Genomic DNA, 13975 nt, shown 5'->3' on the forward strand with positions numbered 1-13975 from the left:
ATATGTTGGTAAACTGAATTTAAATTAAAAAATGTTTAAAAAGTGCAACTCTATCATTAAAAAAATATTTTTGTAAAACCATTAGTATGCTGAAACCAGAATGGACTCCTAGATTAGTGAGAAAGATTCTGATAAACGATACCAGTTTTAGTGACCTTCAATTGAAGGTCACTAACAGGATGATACAAGTATCCTTCAAACATTAATTTAATGTTTGAAATAGCTTCTGAAATAACCATGAACAGTAAATTTCAATACTTCCAAAGAACATTTCTATTAAATATCGTCAAGTACACACATCATATTAAAAGATACTTCTAGTGCCAAAATACATTGTTAACCTCTCAAGTGAAGTAATTTAAACTCTTAGTTTTATAAAGACAGTATTTGTGTTCTCAGATGCCCTGCTAAGTAAGAAATCATTTCACAAAATATTTCAGAGACAGAGAACTCTGCTGTTCATTGAATCCACCTTGGATAAAAAGGAAATGTTGGTACTGTCTTGATGCACAATCTAAGTCAAAGAAGCGTCAAGTTCATCGAAAGCAGCCTTGTATAGGAATGGCACCCTCATGGGGTGTCCTAACATTTTCACAGGGCACCAAGTCTACCTTTGAAATCCTTAGTGGGCTCAAATAGTTTTCCTCTAGAAATATTAAGAATTAAAGATAAAAGAACTCCAAAGGTGATATTATTACACTTGGAACTGCAGAGAAATAGAAATGGCACATTTAATCTTTGACCACTCAGCTCACCTTTCATTTTTACCCTTTCTCCTAATCAATGTAGTCTAGATCCTTACAAAGACAGACTTGCTATACGGTACTTTGTACACTGTTTAATTATAAAACATTCTTTAATGGGTAAAATGGACATAACTTATGATTTCTTGGTTTTTGGAAAATTGTAACATTATCTAAATGATTTCTTAGAACTTGTCTTACTGATCTGTCTTCTCTTTGTTTCCATGTAAAAGCAAAATGGTGGGCTCACGCTGCGATAAAACTAGCAAAAACAACTCAAATTCAGATTAGCCTGCTTTAAACATGGATATATATTTTAATTATAAAATATGAGTGAACTTCTTTAAATAAGTATAATAAATAATTTATGTAACAAATTTATCCTATACAAAACTTAATTTAAATGAATTATGTAAATTAAATAAATGATACAATTCTGTGTATCAGACTCTTACAATTTTGGTATCAGAAGCTATCCACATGTTGGACACCAGATGGCGATGCAGGAAAATAAAAGCAAAGTGAATAGCCTGAAATCCTTAAAACCTTGGTTAAGTTTTATTCCTATTAAAAATAGTTTATTTTGATTTTCCTATTATTTGTATGTAACTTAGAAACTGGAAATATAAGGAAATGAGATGGTTATCCTAAAACTCAAGAAATAAGTGGTAACATTTAACTATACACATATGTACATAATATTCCCAGTTAAGAATGATTTTAAGGATAAGCTATTGCCAACTTAGAAATTTTGTGCCAATTTATACTATATTTCTAACAATCTCACTCCATTTTCACGAACACTTAAAAGTTTTATTTGCTAAATTCTAAGTAAAAATATTATTTTAATCTTTTAATTACTTGAATTTCTTTGATGGCTTTCGACGTAAAACTCTTTCTCATTTGTCAATTTTCATACAATCTTGTGAATTGTAAGTCTTCTTTCTCTAGTTTGTGGCTTGCTCTCTAATTTTAACCTTTAAACTTATTCTTATGATTTCTTAAAATAATATGCTTACAAAACCATTTATTAATTAGATAAATGTCATCTATAGTATCTACTAACATTTGATGGTTTTGTTTGCTTATTTTACAATGTAGTGTTTGCTTATTTTAAAAACTACACTGTAGTTTGATGGTAAAATTGATTTCCCCCAATAATATGAGGTGACAATTACATTAAGTGGTTTTCCCCCCCAAGTAGCCAATTTTCCCTTTTACTGAATACTTAGTGGTTTGTGATCCATTCTCTATAACAAGTGAAGATGTGGAATACATTTCTAGAACTTTTCCTTCACTATTTCCATTGTTTCACTAACTTCTTAACTTTTAATATTAATCATACAATATGAGCTAACATATATGGAGAATCACAAATGTACCAGGCTAAGCACTTTAATGAATTCATTTAATCTTCACCAAGTTTATGGTGAAGTTTATGGTTTAGTTTCTGTTTGTTTGAAGATTTAAAAACATGGAACACTTCATGAATTTGCAAGTCATCTTGGCATAGAGGCCATCCTAGTCTTCTCTGTATTGTTCCAATGTTAGTCTATGTGCTGCCGAAGCAAGGGTTTAGTTTTAATAGTTTCCATGACGCAGTTGAAGAAATGAGACTTACTTAGAATGTTAAGCAAAGTGCCCAGAGTCACTGCAAACCCAAACGCTGAACACACTCTACGGTGTCGAATCATTTTCAATTTATACCAAAAGAGTAAGCTGCCACACCTGGTCATGCTTCTTTTTCCACATCGTCTTTCTGTTCAACTATGTAACAATCTGTTGGTCTCATTAAAGTTCCATTTACCAATAAATTTTGGACAAACTGACATCTTCATATGAGCCACCTTCTCATTTCAAGGAGAGTTATTAATTCCACATTTATTATTATATCTCCATTCAACTCTTCTACATATATCTCATATTCTTTTCTCTTTTCTCAAATACGATTCCAAATATATCATTAAAAGTATTGCTAGGTAATTCATGACGTTTTTGAAACACTGTGAACAGGATTCTAATTTGTATTATTAATCTCTGTCCAGAGAAAACCAGAAGGGGGCCATTACCATTGCACAATTAGAGATGCAATCAATTTGTTATTAGTACTCTGGGAGTTGAAAACTCTTGTTCTGAAATGGATATTGCTATGCCCTCAACACTGGCTGTTGGTTTATGTTTTCTTTGGTCTAGTATATAAAAAAATTGATTAAGAATTTTCCATTTTTTAATCCAATTTAGGAAAGTCAAATCTAGCTCAAGCCCTGCTTCTAATAAGCATCAATGGCCACAACGGACTCAACTATGTCCTCTGGCCTTCAATTCTCTCCTTTCTGGAAAAAATGGTGGGGAGGGGTATGGAGAGGCTTTATACTACATTAACTGGAAAGACCCTCAAATTCTAAAATCTTATCATTTGATCTGATAGAAAGAATCTTAAGCAGGCTCCACACCCAGTGGAGAGGCCACAGTGCTTGATCTCATAACCCTGACGTCATGACCTCAGACAAAATCAAGACTGGGATGTTTAATCGACTTAGCCACCCAGGCACCCCGACATCATTCTTTTTTTTTTTTTAATTTTTATTTATTTATGATAGTCACAGAGAGAGAGAGAGAGAGAGAGAGAGACAGAGACAGAGACACAGGCAGAGGGAGAAGCAGGCTCCATGCACCGGGAGCCCGATGTGGGATTTGATCCCGGGTCTCCAGGATCGCGCCCTGGGCCAAAGGCAGGCGCTAAACCGCTGCGCCACCCAGGGATCCCTCATTCTTAAGGTATAATAAATGCTTTAGTATTATTTCTATTACAAATTGTTGTTGCTGTTGTTGTTGTTGTTGTTTTTCATAGCCCTGTAGAAATTTAACTGTCAGCTTCGAAGGGTGAAACTTTAATGAAATGCCTAAAAGATCATATATTCTGATTTTTTTTCCTCTTTACCAACACTATGATGCAAAACTGGAAATATGCTCAATGTTTTTATGGTTACCTGAGGCTGATTATCTGGAATGTCTTCTCTAGTTGAAAAAAAAAAAAAATCAGTTTTGAGTTTGGCTGGATTTGCCTAAATTTGTGTATCATTCAAAGAGAAGGATACAAATGTCTAATGTACTTCCAGAAAAGAGATGCTACAACACAGATAAGTAAAGATGCCTCTTTAAGAATGCAAAAATATTTGATCACTGATTGAAATTCATTATAAAATTCTGACAATTGGGGCATCCAGGTGGCTTAGCGGTTGAGCATCTGCCTTCGGCTCAGGTTGTGATCCCAGGGTCCTGGGATCGAGTCCCACATCGGGCTCCCTGCATGGAGCCTGCTTCTTCCTCTGCCTGTGTCTCTGCCTCTCTCTGTGTGTCTCTCATGAATAAATAAAAAAAAAAACTAAAAATCTTAAAAAAAAAAATACTGACAACTATGTAGCACTCCCCATACTGTTATGACTAACAAACAAATAGACTCAACTAAGGAAGCAGCACGACCAGTCTTGAATTTTTCTATGTACATTTCAGCGAAACAGTGTCTCTATACTCAAGAAAACATCCAATGCTGGAGAGGTGGGAGTACAGGGATACAGAAACTAAACAACAAACATGTATATATAAAGTATCAGGTGGAGACAAATGCTACAAAGAAAAAGTGATGTAAAGTGATAGATACTAATTAGAGCATTAGTGTAAGTAAAACGGGAATGGTACAGGAGATGAGGGGTCTTTCCTAGTAGGGAAGAACTTGAGCAAAGATCTGAGCAAAGAGGGGGAGTAAGCATGTATCTATATATACTCAGAAGTATCAAGACTCTGGGTAAACAGAAGTGATTTCTAATCTGTGCATAATTTTAAGATCTGCACCTAACAGAAAGAGCAGATCTGTTTTTTAAGCAATGTTAGTAACATCACCAATGAGTTCTTTTAAATGCAAAATACCATTTGGGATCAACAAAAAGTTACTAACACAAACTGAAGAAATTCAACCTAACTCAATTCCACTGAAGTCAAATATATAAACATATATGTATACTGGAAAATATATTTGAGTAATCTCAATATTTGAAAAATCTACAGTATGATTATGGGAAAAAAACAAAGAAACAATTAAATAAAGAAGATACCTATTAACAGAGCATTTAAGCAGGAGATATCATGAGGAATGCAAAAATTTGTGGAATATGTTTTTAAAGCGTGCAAACATTGGACAAAACATTAGAAAGATGAATTCATTATGAGAAAAAGCAAATGCCAATATTTGAAATTTATAAGAGGATTTAACATGCAAATAGTCACTTTATGACAACGTCTCTTACAATGGAGCATAAAACAAAAAAGATTTTGTGTCTAAGCACATGTTTCCAAGCTCTAATGTAGACATCAAAATTCTCAAAATGCTTTCTAGAACCTTAGGAAATGTGCTGAAATGGGGTTTGGCTACTCACAAATTAGGTTCAGGTCTATACTATATTCTATACTATACTATATTCTCCAAGTACCTTAGTGCAGCATCAACTTATACTTTAATTTCTGCTGAATTTAAACCTACTAAGTAAATAGGAGCAGATATGATAGTTTAAGTAACTGTGAGCAACTTGGCTAAACCTACAGCTTAGTTTAGTCCAAGCTACTCTCTTCACCGATTCTTATAATTAAATGAATACAGGGACTCTAATTTTACCCAGTAAATACTGACACACAACTGTGCTTACTGGGCATGGACTCTTTTCCAAGTCCTTGAAGATCCAGCAGGTAAGTTCTAACTTCTATACCTTATAAATAACTGATCAGGGGCGCCTGGGTGGCTCCGTGGTTGAGCCTCTGCCTTTGGCGCAGGTCCTGGGATCGAGTCCCACATGGGGTTCCCCGTGGGGAGCCTGCTTCTCTCTCTGCCTCTCTGTGTCTCTCATGAATAAATAAAAATTTTAAAAAATAAATAATAAATAAAAACAACAGTCAGTTCAAAAGAGAAGTATTCCTTCTGCATCACCTTATTACTTTGCTATTTCTAAAACTGAAAATGTAATTAATTTCTAAGTACCAAAAACTATCTTTAGTGTACCAGGTAATTAATGGGAAAAATATCATGGTTGTCAACACCTCCTTATAAACTTTGCTTATACTTGCAAAGCAATTAAGTTATCCTCTGGCAATCTTTTTTTTTTTTTTTTTTTTTTAACTAAATAACCTTGATTACATGCCCTGTTATAATCTTTCAATTTGTCCTTTGGGAATCTTCTTTATGTCTTTTAAATGAAGGTAATTTTTTTTTTTAATTTTTTTTTTTAATTTTTATTTATTTACGACAGTCACAGAGAGATAGAGAGAGAGGCAGAGACACAGGCAGAGGGAGAAGCAGGCTCCATGCACCGGGAGCCCGACGTGGGATTCGATCCCGGGTCTCCAGGATCGCGCCCTGGGCCAAAGGCAGGCGCCAAACCGCTGCGCCACCCAGGGATCCCAAATGAAGGTAATTTTGAAAAGCACTCATCTTTATCTTTAACAACGCAAATACATATGAAAGAGAACTTTCATTCTTTTAAGAAACCTAACTCTACTCCTTCCTGTTTTAGTAAACCCCTCCAAAATGCAAATGGCTACAATATAATATTCATAAACATCCATACTACTAGTAATGCTGTGAATTACCAAGATCTTAAAATCTAAATCAATGATAAGCACCGTAAGTTACAACAAGCTCTAGACAGATGCCTGCTGGACTTTGCTGAAGGTACCTCCCTGGTGGGATTTCCTGATTTCCTCACTGCTTAGGAATCCCTTGAGAGACTCCCGAAGTGAAGATCCTGACTCCTTAGGTGGGGGCTCCTAACCAGCTGCCAGGTGCTGCTCATGCTGCTGGGCCGCAGGCCCCACTACAGGATGCTTGTTGGTTGACATAAATGAGATATGAATCCACGTAAAAATTGCTTGAAATCTAAATGATGATGATTTTGTAAGACATGAAATAAAATTACTCTCCTGGAATTCATGTGTCACCAGAGTGCAGCGGCATGCCAAGCATCTGTGAGTTTATTTGTGCCCTGGGCCTGTTTCCTAAGGATGAAAAACACAAACAAAAGCCACTTCTAAATGTAAACTGTGCAATAACTTAACAAGTGTGCTTGTTACCATATGCAGAATAAAAAAGCTCTGAGCTAAGAAAACTGTGCCCTTGTCTGGGAATACGCAAGACCTATTTTGGAGGAAAAACTAACATTTCAAGCACGTGAGGCAAGAGTCTCTAGCACGTCCTTCTTGCAGACACAGTGCAATTTCCTATTTAAACAAATCCGCATTGACATTAGCTGGTGTCGCACCGTCCAGTCACAAACGGGGAAGTGCGTGAGATTTCACACTAAACTTAAAAGCTGATCGGTGAGCCTCAAAGATTGTGCATCATCTCCAGAAGGTTCTGCAGGCATCCAGCGGCGGCGGCCGGGGAGGGGAAGCGGACGCGAGCAGATGTGAGCTCGGGAGCAGGTGTCCAGCAGGCCACGTCGGCCTGGCGCTGCGCTGGCTGCAGCTTGCACCGCTCCCAGCACCTGCGTGTGCACCTGTCACCTCCGGCTGCTGCTCACGGACTGGCTGCTGGGCCTTCAGCAGGCCGTGGGTACGGACACTTGTGTCCCACAGCTGACAGCGGATGCTCTCAGAAGTACTGCAACTGCTTCTTCCTCTGCGTGTCAGGGGCCACACTGTTTAAGGACCCCAAGTCAGAAAGCCTTCCAAGAGGACGGGACTGACAGCCCTTCCCGGCACCCCCACACCTGCACCTGCACCTGCACCTGCACCCAGGTCCTGGGCAAGGAGTGTGTGGAGCCTGGAGCAGCTGCCCACCTCCGGGTGCCAACGGCTCACACCCCGGGCACCCTGGCCCGTGCCCCCTCCTCGCCCTGCGCCGGCGTCAGGATCCCACTGCTGCCGCCGAGCAGGGGGGCAGGCGCTCGGGTCACCGGGCCGGGCGGTGCAAGGCTCGGCTGCCTGGGTGCGCCCCCGCCAGCAGCACTGGAACCCTCCGGCGTGGGGGGGGCACAGCTGCCGGGGCCACTCCCTGCCTCCCCCAGATTTCCCCAGGGCCTGGAGGCCTGAGCCCTGCAGTCAGAAACACTAAGTTCTGTCGTTTCTTTCCCAGACTCACCAACAGCTTCAGAGGGGACAAAAAAAGGGGCAAAGATTAAATAAAAAAATAAATAAATAAATAAGAGAGAGAGAGAAAAATACACACCCGTGTGCACGTGCACACCTATAGCATGCATGCACACACGCACCAGGACATTAGAAGTATATTTTGAAGGCTTTGCCTTAGAATCTCCATCCCTGGGTGGCGCAGGGGTTTAGCGCCTGCCTTTGGCCCAGGGCGCAATCCTGGAGACCCGGGATCGAATCCCACGTCGGGCTCCCTGCATGGAGCCTGTTTCTGCTTCTCTCTCTGCCTCTCTCTGCCTCTCTCTCTCTCTCTGTGTGACTATCATAAATAAATAAATAAAAATTAAAAAAAAAGAATCTCCATCCCATTATTCAATTTCTATTTATTAAGAAAGGCCTAGCTGTTAAAGACAAAAGTATATTTTTGCTTTTCTCTTACCAAAACGATGTATAATGATTAATTCTCTTTAAATGTATCAATTTCGGGGATCCCTGGGTGGCGCAGTGGTTTGGCGCCTGCCTTTGGCCCAGGGCGCGATCCTGGAGACCCAGGATCGAATCCCACATCGGGCTCCGGGTGCATGGAGCCTGCTTCTCCCTCTGCCTGTGTCTCTGCCTCTCTCTCTTTCTCTGTGACTATCATAAAAAAAAAAAAAAAAAAAAATTAAATGTATCAATTTCAGGCATGTTGAAGCCCCAAATATACTATGGTAACTAATAAAACTCAAGAATCTCTTCTGAATTATACAGTTCATGTGGTTGACATTAAATATTATATAAATGCAAATAAAGGCATGCAAAGTTGACAGGAGCAAAGATACAGGATGAAGAAAGAAAATAAACATATAAATTTTGTCAGAATAATCTAATCCGTATGTGCTTTTTCAAGCCAAAATATGGAAACATTTACTAAAAGAATCCCTCCACCAAAACAAAACTAACTTTCTTCTTTAAAATGAATAATAATAGATGGCACAGATGGTGGCAGAGCAGGGGCCGCAGCTCAGCCCCCCACTCCGCCCCACCCACCCTCGGGCCACACCACCTGCGCACCTGCCGGGCAGCCCCGGGGGACAAGGGCCTGAGCCACACGCACCTGCTGTGGCTGCCAACCAGGTCGGAGGCGGGGGAATAAAAAAAAAATCGAGGAGGGGGGACCCCAGGAGGAGCCAGGCTACGGGGCGAAGCCGGGGGACAGGAGAGCCCCGCCCCGAGGCCCAGACAGTGGGGAGCCCGGGAGGACGAGGAGGGGCGGGGCGCCCCCAGGTCCCGGGGTCACCACGGGGAGAAGGCAGGGGTCGGTGGGGGGGGGACCCTCACGGGTCCACAGCTCCCCCTGAGCCCGGCACCTGGGGGGGGGATCTCCCCAGGTGCACACACCTGAGAGTCAGCAGAGCAGCCAACACCCCGCGCCCCTCCCCCCACCCCAGAGACTAGCTGGAAGGACCGGGCAAGAGCGAGTTCTTGACCCAGCAGTGCTGGAAAGCTCCAGGGGCTTTCATATTTCTTCAATTGCAGGTCTTAGATGTATTTTTCACTTCTGGATTCCCTTCAACATACTCAATTTAATTTTTGGAGATATACGAGATACGGTTTTCTCTTTTGGGTTTTGTTTTCTGGTCTCATTTTGTTCTACAATGGCAGAAGTTAGTACCTTCTAAAACATGACGAGCATTAACCCAGAACCCAGGGGAACACCGTGCTGGTTCATTCTGCAAGATTATATTCTCTCTCCCTTCCCATTCTGCCCCCCTCTTTTATTTCCTTTATGTTGTGGTGGTCACTGTGGGGCTCTCTACAAGTATTGCTGGTTTATATAAATTTGGGACTGAACAACTTCTAATATACAGAACAAAATACACTCAGAGGATCACCCACTGGGACACCTCAGGTAGACTACATTCTCCCTCCGCTACAACTTCTTCACCACCACCATCTCCCAGTGTCTGCCCTTTTTTTCTTTTTTTCCTCTTTACTTTTGTTTTCTATTCTTTGTTTTTTTTTTAATTTTTTTTTATTTTTATTTCTTTATGATAGTCACAGAGAGAGGGAGAGAGAGAGGCAGAGACATAGGCAGAGGGAGAAGCAGGCTCCATGCACTGGGAGCCCAACGTGGGATTCGATCCCGGGTCTCCAGGATCGCGCCCTGGGCCAAAGGCAGGCGCTAAACCACTGCGCCACCCAGGGATCCCCTTGTTTTCTATTCTTTTTTACTTTTTCTTTTTTCCATCTTCGGGATTTTGGGCCTTTTATTTTTTACTATTTTGTTTTAGGATTTGTTTTTCACTTTAGTGGTCCTTTTGTTTTATTTTGTTCTAATCATTCCTTTTCTTTCTTTCTTTCTCTCTTTTTTTAAATTTATGTATGATAGTCACAGAGAGAGAGGGAGAGAGAGGCAGAGAAACAGGCAGAGGGAGAAGCAGGCTCCATGCACCGGGAGCCCGACGTGGGATTCGACCCCAGGTCTCCAAGATCGCGTCCTGGGCCAAAAGCAGGCGCTAAACCGCTGCGCCACCCAGGGATCCCTAATCTTTCTTTTCATTTTCTGGTCTCTGACCTCATCAGAATCATCTAGGGTGTATTTTACTAGGTTGTGGTTGATATTCTTGACTCACCCCGCTCATACAGCCATTCTGCACTGAGAAAAATGAGTATAAGGAAGAACTGACCACAAAAGAAAGAAGCAGAAACAATACTTTCTGGCACAGCGTTACAGGATAGGGATTTCAATACAATGTCAGAAAACCAATTCAGAAGCACAATTATAAAGCTACTGGTGGCTCTGGAAAAAAAAGCATAAGGGGTTTTAGAGACTTTGTTACTGCATAATTTAGATCTAATCAGGCCAGAATGAAAACTCAATTAAATGACATGCAATCCAAACTGGATGTCCTAATGACTAGGTTTAATGAGGTGGAAGAAAGAGTGAGCAACATAGAAGACAAGTTGATGACTAGGAAGAAAAGAGAGGAAAAAAGAGACAAATGATTAAGAGACCATGAGGAAAAGTTAAGGGAAATAAATGATAGCCTTAGAAGGAAGAATCTACGTATAATTGGGGTTCCAGAAAATGCCAGGAGGGACAGAGGGCGAAAAGTATATTTGAACAAATCATAGCTGAGAACTTCCCTAATCTGGGGAAGAAAACAGACATTCAGATCCAGGATTTAGAGAGGTTCCTCCCCCCCACCCCAATCAATAAAAACCATTCAACACCTTGACATTTAATAGTGAAACTTGCAAACTCCAAAGATAAAAGAGGAAATTCTTAAAGCAGCAAGAGACAAGAGATTCTTAACTTCCAGGATAGGCAGAAACTGACCATGGACTTTCTTCAGAGAGAACAAATTATTTTAAGATTTGTGTGGAATCAGAAAAGACCCCGAATAGCCAGGGGGATTTTAAAAAAGAAAACCATATCTGGGGGCATCACAATGCCAGATTTCAGGTTGTACTACAAAGCTGTGGTCATCAAGACAGTGTGGAACTGGCACAAAAACAGACATATAGATCAATGGAACAGAATAGAGAACCCAGAAGTGGACCCTCAACTTTATGGTCAACTAATATTCGATAAAGGAGGAAAGACTATCCATCGGAAGAAAGACAGTCTCTTCAATAAATGGTGCTGGGAAAATTGGACATCCACATGCAGAAGAATGAAACTAGACCACTCTCTTTCACCATACACAAAGATAAACTCAAAAATGGATGAAAGATCTAAATATGAGACAAGATTTCATCAAAATCCTAGAGGAGAACACAGGCAACACCCTTTTTGAACTCGGCCACAGTAACTTCTTGCAAGATACATCCACGAAGGCAAAAGAAACAAAAGCAAAAATGAACTATTGGGACTTCATCAAGATAAGAAGCTTTTGCACAGCAAAGGATACAGCCCACAAAACTAAAAGACAACCTACAGAATGGGAGAAGATATTTGCAAATGACGTATCAGATAAAGGGCTAGTTTCCAAGATCTATAAAGAACTTATTAAACTCAACACCAAAGAAACAAACAATCCAATCATGAAATGGGCAAAAGACATGAACAGAAATCTCACAGAGGAAGACATAGACATGGCCAACACGCACATGAGAAAATGCTCTGCATCACTTGCCATCAGGGAAATACAAATCCAAACCACAATGAGATACCACCTCACACCAGTGAGAATGGGGAAAATTAACAAGGCAGGAAACCACAAATGTTGGAGAGGATGCGGAGAAAAGGGAACCCTCTTACACTGTTGGTGGGAATGTGAACTGGGGCAGCCACTCTGGAAAACTGTGTGGAGATTCCTCAAAGAGTTAAAAATGGACCTGCCCTATGACCCAGCAATTGCACTGTTGGGGATTTGCCCCAAAGATACAGATGCAATGAAACGCCGGGACACCTGCACCCTGATGTCTATAGCAGCAATGGCCACAATAGCCAAACTGTGGAAGGAGCCTCGGTGTCCATCAAAAGATGAATGGATAAAGAAGGTGTGGTTTATGTATACAATGGGATATTACTCAGCCATTAGAAACGACAAATACCCACCATTTGCTTCAACGTGGATGGAACTTGAGGGTATTATGCTGAGTGAAGTAAGTCAATCGGAGAAGGACAAACATTATATGGTCTCATGCATTAGGGGAATATAAATAATAGTGAAAGGGAATGTAAGGGAAGGGAGAAGAAATGTGTGGGAAATATCAGAAAGGGAGACAGAACATAAAGACTCCTAACTCTGGGAAACGAACTAGGGGTGGTAGAAGGGGAGGAGGGCGGGGGGTAGGAGTGAATGGGTGATGGGCACTGGGGGTTATTCTGTATGTTGGTAAATTGAACACCAATAAAAAATAAGTTGAAAAAAAAGAAAAAGAAACTGAAATAATATGTGACCACCAAACCAGCTCTGCAGGAAATATTAAGGGGGACTCTGTAAAAAAAGAGGAAACCCAAAGGAACAATCCACAAAAATAGGGACTGCATAGGTAATACAATGACACTAAATTCATATCTTTCAACAGTTACTCTGAACATGAATGGGCTAAATGATCCCATCAAAAGATACAGGGTATCGGACTGGATAAAAAGACAACACCCATCTATATGCTGCCTATAGGAGACCCATTTTAGACCTAAGGACACCTCCTGCCTAAAAATGAAAGGTTGGAGAAACATTTACCATTCAAGTGGTCCTCAGAAGAAAGCAGGGGTAGCAATTCTCATATCAGATAAATTAAAGTTTATCCCAAAGACTGTAGTAAGAGATGAAGAAGGACACTATATCATACTTAAAGGGTCTATCCAACAAGAGGACCTAACAATCATGAATATTATGCCCCTAATGTGGGAGCTGCCAAGTATATCAATCAATTAATAACTAAAGAAAAGACATACTTAGATAACAATATGCTAATACTGGGAGACTTCAACATGGTGCTTTGTGTAAATGACAGATCTTCTAAGCACAACATCACCAAAGAAACAAGGGCCTTAAATGATATACTGGACCAGATGGATTTCACAGATATATACAGAACTTTGCAATCTGAACACAACTGAATACACATTCTTCTCAAGTGCACATGGAACTTTCTCCAGAATAGACCACATAGTGGGTGACAAATCAGGTCTCAACCAATACCAAATGTTTGGGATTGCCCCTGCATATTTTCAGACCACAATGCTTTGAAACTAGAACTCAGTCACTAGAAAAAATTTGGAAGAAACTCAAACATGTGAGGGTTAAAGAGCATCCTGCCAGAAGATGAAAGGGTCAACCAGGAAATTAGGGAAGAATTAAAATGATTCCTGGAAACTAGTGAAAATGAAGATACAACCGTTCAAAATCTTTGGGATACAGCAAAAGCAGTTCTAAGAGGGAAATACATCACGATACAAGTCTCCCTCAAAACACTGGAGAAAACTCAAATATACAAGCTAAACTCTCACCTAAAGGAACTGGAGAAAGAACAGTAAATAAAACCTACACCAAGCAGAAAAAGAGAGATAATAAAGATTCGAGCAGAACTCAATGAAATAGAGACCAGAAGAACTGTAGAGCAGGTCAACAAATCCAGGGGTTTGGAAAGAATTAATAAGA

The 13975-nt window shown here is 40.3% G+C and overlaps 1 protein-coding gene and 1 non-coding gene across 8 annotated transcripts in view; both read right to left on the reverse strand.

The window, feature by feature from the left end:
* CACNA2D1 (calcium voltage-gated channel auxiliary subunit alpha2delta 1) overlaps window positions 1–13975 on the reverse strand; it is a 477825-nt gene that overhangs the window by 94907 nt on the left and 368943 nt on the right. The window lies entirely within an intron of this gene.
* Window positions 2212–2314, reverse strand: LOC121472468. Its single transcript, XR_005982932.1, has one exon. It is a non-coding gene; the product is annotated as a U6 spliceosomal RNA (small nuclear RNA).

The sequence above is a fragment of the Vulpes lagopus genome, chromosome 11 (genome assembly GCF_018345385.1).
Source record: "Vulpes lagopus strain Blue_001 chromosome 11, ASM1834538v1, whole genome shotgun sequence".
Taxonomy (NCBI): domain Eukaryota; kingdom Metazoa; phylum Chordata; class Mammalia; order Carnivora; family Canidae; genus Vulpes; species Vulpes lagopus.